Source organism: Pteropus medius, unplaced genomic scaffold, assembly GCF_902729225.1.
Source record: "Pteropus medius unplaced genomic scaffold, Ma_sr-lr_union100, whole genome shotgun sequence".
Lineage (NCBI taxonomy): Eukaryota > Metazoa > Chordata > Mammalia > Chiroptera > Pteropodidae > Pteropus > Pteropus medius.
Window position 1 is genome coordinate 11182914 of NW_024347788.1, and position 6031 is coordinate 11188944.

At 40.0% G+C, this 6031-nt stretch overlaps 1 pseudogene; it reads left to right on the forward strand.

The window, feature by feature from the left end:
• Positions 1–672: 672 nt before the first annotated feature.
• Positions 673–791, forward strand: LOC120614526 (uncharacterized; annotated as a pseudogene).
• Positions 792–6031: the final 5240 nt, after the last annotated feature.

Consider the following 6031-nt stretch of genomic DNA (forward strand, 5'->3'; position numbering starts at 1 on the left):
ATACTGTGAAAGTAATCTCTGCATCACCATCGGGACCACGGCAAACACATTTTTTTCCTTGATTTGTTAATTTTCCAGCATGATCAGTCACAAAAGAACAACAAGTAAATTACATTGTTTCAGGTTTAAAGCTTATCTTTATCAAAAATACAAAAATTATACAGATATTCTTTCCCTGAAAATTCAAGATAAAAGGCCCTCTCAAGTGGATGGCTCCTTTTCTTAACATTCCTGCATTAATGATCAGGTATTAAGAGTACTGGGTTACTAAAAAAACCAAAAAAACCAGACTTGTATATTCTTACACATTTGTATGACGCGGGAGTTAAATTCCAGTATAGTCGGAGCCTTCCTGGCTGAGGGACCTGTGTTAAGTTCCTCCATAATTTATAACATTAGCCATTTCCTGCGTGCCCAGTAGTGAAACAGGTACTGGCGTGTGTGTGTGTGTGTGTGTGTACACAGTCTGAGTTTCAAGTAATTTCATGTCAGCTCAGTAACAAATATAATTATCCTGTCTTTCTCAGTGAGCACCTTATAGATGTTTGTGCTTTATGATGCTTTGGAATCAGAGACTGTCATCTTTTTTCCTTGGAGATGATAATACAGGGACTGAAAAGCTTATAAAAAAACAACAAAGTAGATGCAGATGCAGTACAAACACATAAAAGGGTCTACGGCCACGCCCCCCCGAACAAGCCTGATCTTGTCAGATCTCGGAAGCTAAGCAGGGTCGGGCCTGGTGAGTACTTGGACGGGAGACCGCCTAGGAAGACCGGGTGCTGTATGAGGTAAAAAAATCCATAAAAGGGAAAGAAGAGAATAATAAGAGCAGATGCAGGATTGCTCGGGCTGGGAAGAGGCACGAGGGGGCTAGGATAGTGGTGGCCAGAGTATGGCCAGATGGAGGCTTTTACCAACGTCCTGGTTTTCATTTTGAGTAGTGGATTTATACCTGCTCGATCTACCATTAAAAATAGTTAATCAGTTACGTACACATATAAACTGATGCACACGTGCACACACACAATGTGCCAGACGTGGACAGATGCTGAGTGTGGCACCAAAGACCATGATTCATTTGGTTCTGTGCACCAAAGATCCAAAAGAAAAGTATTGACAGCAAAGGGAAAGGACGTCATGCCGAGAACTCGGAAACACTGCAGCTGCACCCGAAAGCAAATCAACAAACCTGAGACTGAGACAAAGGAAACTTATGAGGTGGACAAGCAGAAAGATTATCCAGTTTATGGATTATCAGTGTCCACGAAAAGGGAGTCAACGTGACTTTTTAGATACAACAGCAAAAGCTTGATCTGAGAAAGAAAGAATCAGTCAGCCTGGCTTCATTAAAATTGAAAACTTCTGTCCTGAAAAAGACAATTCAAGAGAATGGGAAGACATCCTGCACATCGTCTGTCTCAGACCTGCCTTGTCTTTTTAAGAAGCCCATGTTTTATTTTAACTGGGAAATGACATCTTAAATGGCATCCGGGTGCCAGGGGTGCTCCTTGCTGCTGGTGTGGTCATTGGTTTTCAGCCTTTTCAGAGGACAGAACTACATTTAAATGAAAAGATTAAGCACCCCAGGAGTTTCTGCTGATATTTACAATTCAAATTTGGGACCGCATCTTTCTCTCTGAGCACTTACATTACCTTTGTATCCCCTTTTTTTTCTGCCCGGAGAATTTTGGTTTTCAAGGATGTGGAGCAGACATCAGAAGACTTCTTTTAAAAAGAGTTAGCTTTTTGAAATTAAATGTTTTAAGCATGTGGGCCATACCATGTCTATTGCAACTGCTCTGCCCTTGTCCTAGGAAAGCAGCCATAGACAAATCGTAATTGAATGGGCATTAGCTGTGTACCAATAAAACTTTATTTACAAAGACCGGCAGCTGGCCCATGTGCCATAGCTTGTGGCTTCCTGATATAGAAGAAAAATATATTCTGTCTTCACTCCCCCATGTTTTGCATGCTTGTCCTGCATCTATTTTGTCAGATCAGATAGCCACTATACACTATCATTTCTCTTTTTTTATTCCCGTTTAATCTCGTTTCTTTAAGTAACTGCATACTTAACCTAACCACAAGGGCTTATGCCAACAGCGCTCTAGTGATTTCCTTTGTCTGAAACTTGTTCTCTAGTAAATTCCCTGGGAGGTTTTTTATAGGAGCAGTAGTCTCTGAACTATTGAAGCATATGTTATGCTTGAAGATCAAATTTGCTAGGTATGAACTTCTAGGCTCACGTTTTCTTTCTTGACAGTCTCAACCAGTATTTTATTTCTCTCTTCAGGCATAAAGCGTTGGTGTAGAAATGTCTGATGATAATCTAATTTTATTTTCCTAATAAGTTAAATGCTCTTTTCGCCTGGATGCCCAAAAGATTTTTTCTTTTTTATTAAATGAAATACTTTTAATAGTAAATGTCTTGGTGTTGGTTATTCTGCATTGATGTTAATAAATACTCTGTACTCTTTAAATACGTGGTGTCAAATATTTTTTATTTTAGAAAAGTTCTTTTGAATGATGGTTTGTGTTGTGTGTTCCCTTTCTTTGATTTTCTTCTTCAGGGACTCTTATAAAACACATTTTGAATCTTTATTATCTATCTTTAATATTTTTTACTTTTTTGAAATAGTTTTTATCTTTGTTCATTTTGTTTTATAATTAAAAGCTTTATCTGATCTATTTCTCTTAAGGTGTTGCCTGTTTTTCTCGTGTGTGTGACTGTGTGTTCTTTCTAGTTTAATCTTCATTTCTAAAATGACTTTTTTCCTCCAGTTTTTTTCTTGAGTTCTATCATTATCTCATTTCTGAGTCTTTCTAATTCTGATTGATGTTGTTTCTTTTATGTCTTTTATCTTTTTCTTAAATGTTTTGATGGTTTTGAAATAGTTTGTCATGGTTTTCATTTTGTGTGTGTGTGTGTGTGTGTGCGTGTGTGTGTGTGACTTCCACTATATTTTCACTGTAAGGATTTTATTCTGCTGCTTATTCTCATTTTTTTGGGTCAGGTTATTTTGTACGTTACTTTTGGTACATTTCTCTGTGCTACTTTTCTATTTTTAGTTTGTGTGTATGTGTGCATGTTTGTGTGAAATTTGTTTTTCTTAACTTTTAGAAAAGAGCCTTGTGGAGTTAGTTTTTATAACTATTAAAAAAAGCTCCCTCTCCTGTTTTATTTTTTCTTCATAGTACTTAAAAAAAAAACATGGCAGTGTGCCTTCTGAGACTTCCTGGCGCTCTCCCTCCCTCTCTTTTATCTGGTCCCACTCTTTACCTCGTTGTGTTTTCCTTGTCCTCTCAATTCTGATTCCATTTCCGGCAGTTTCTCCCCAGTGCGGGGCTGCGTCAGTTGAGAGCTCACTGGTGCTGCCCTGGTCCAGCCCCCTTGGCTGTTCTTCAGCGGGTGCCGTGCTCACCTTTCATCCTTGACATGCAATAGCCATTTCAAGATCGCCTCATGTTCGTAAGATGGTTACTGGAGCTCCAGCCAACATATCTTCTTTTCCTCCTTTCCTACAGATACCTGTTGACTATTTGGGGAGTTTTCTTGTTCTGAGCGATTTTTCTCTTTTTTCTTTCCTCTCCCACACAGATGTTAATAATATGGCTGTTTCATGATTACAGGTGATTTGTCTCCATCCATAAATAATTTAGGGTTAGTGGAGACCCTTTATCACCTAGTTTTGTTGTAAACATTAACCATAAAGCTTTGATAACTAATTACTCTGTCTCTCTTTGTGTGTGGATTTGGGAAGATTAAAACCTGTCATCGCCACCTCCATCTTTTAATTAAAATTTTATTTCTTAGGAAAGTATAGATGACTGTAATTTGCTAAAACTTAAAAATAAAAGTTGACTAGGGCACTGAGACAAAATGCAAAGCGTACTCAGAAAAATGCCTCTCTAAAAAGTTTCAGGTCTAGATAGCTTTACTGTTAAACTTTACTCAAAAATTTAAGAGCAGTCATCCCTACCATAGGTAAAACCGCAGAACAAAACACAAGGTAGAAATTGCCTCATTCGTTTTATTTATGGAAAGTCTTTATTGTCTCTTCCCTTATAGAATATACAAATTCTTTTAAAGGTAGTCCAACCATGCAAAAATTGGTAAAAGGAAAAGCCCTTATACCCAGTGCGAGTCTGCTAGGCCGTCCGGACAAAGCGCCACAGCCTGAGGGGCTTCACCGACAGAAATGTGTTGTCTCGCAGTTCTGGAGGCTGGATGTGGGCTGCTCGGGCTAGGCTGCTGCTTTCTGTGAGAGGGGCTTCTCCCCAGCTTCTGGGGCTCGGCTGGTCGTCTGCGGCACATCCTGGCTTGTGTTGTCCCATGTCTGCCTTCATCAGCACATAGCATTCTCTCCGTGCGCGTGTGTCCCATCGCCCCGTTGTTATGGGGACACTGGTCATGATGGATTCGGGGCCTGCACAGCTTCAGCAGGGCCGCGTCTTCACTAATCGCCTCTACAACAGCCCTGCATCCAAAGAGAGTTTCGTTCTGAGGTACTGGGGCTTGGGACTTCAACACGGGTTTTTGTGGGACACTATTCAGCCCATAACACCCAGCAGCGCATTTTTTTTTAAACCTTGTGTAACAGCTAGAAATGCTGTATATTAGTACTTTGCTGAAGAGTCTTCTGAATTTTGTTTTTCTCTTTCACGTATTTGGTGGTATATAGCATCACACAAGCTGTTACACTTACTTCTGGGGCAGAGACTCCTAGTTGCCTACCCAGCATCCATCTTCATCTCCCTCTTAGAGCAGGATACTCTTTTCATTGAGGGGCAAAAATAGGCTTGGCTTGAAGACTACATTCTCCATTTTTTCTCCAACTTATGTGTGAAAAATGAGATATAAGACAACTTAGATGAGCTTCTCTTCCATTTTCTCTCTTTTTTTTCTCTCTGGAAGAAGATATGTTGGCTGGAGCTCCAGTAACCGTCTTACGAACATGAGGCGATCTTGAAATGGCTATTGCATGTCAAGGATGAAAAAGCAGAAAGACAGAATCAGTCTACATTTCTTATGCCAAATTGAAGTAACCATACTAGCCCTGGACCACCTAGCTCCGGCTGCATTTTATGTGACAGAAAAACAAACCTCTACATTTGTTAAGTCACTGTGATTTCGGTTCTCTTTTGCTGTCAGCCAAGCCTAATTCTAAGTGACACAAACATATTAGGTAATACTCTCAACCCCGTATTTCTCAATTCATGAATTTTATAAGTGAGACTGAATGCATCGATTTCTGCCATGGCAGAGGAACGAATCAGCACATTTTACTTATCCACTTCTTCTTTCTCACCCTCATTTATCTGTTCGTGACATCCGTTTGCTGACATAGTGCGGACTTAATCCCAGTCCACAATCACCAAATTATGTATACAACGTTATTTCTTTTATTTGAAGAATTATAATGGCGTGTAATGGCATTTTAACTCTACCCCAACCGTTTTGACTTTTTCTATGTTTAATTGAATTGAATGTTTACTACGATTTCTTTTACAAATGATTTCCTCATTTGCGATTTAAGCTTTTATTTGCCTTTAGTGTTTATTGGTGTCATTTAGGATTAGATTTCATGGCAGGTGTATGAAATCGGAAAATAACAGAGGCTTAATTAAGATAGGGACACATTTCTCTCTCATGAGAAGCCTGGTGGTAGTCAGGCCAGGGCTGAGAGAGTGACTTCTCAAGGTCCTCAGTGCCCCAGGCTGCTGGCACTTTGCCCCTGGCAAGAAGGAAGAGAGGAGAGGGCCCCCTCCACCCCCAGAGCACCCCTGGAGCACTCTCGTAAGCGGCACACAACACTTATAGTCTTTAGGCCAAAATTTGGTCAACGTGGCCACAGCTGGATGAAAGGAAAGTTGGAAAGTGTTGTTTGTAACCTCCATGGTTGTGTGCTTGGCTGAAAAGAGGGATCCCATCACTAAGAAAGAAGGGAGGATTTTATATTGGGATGAAAACAAGCAGACTCTGGCACATTCTTCAAAGACATATTCCCTATAAAGTCTAAGAAAGTTG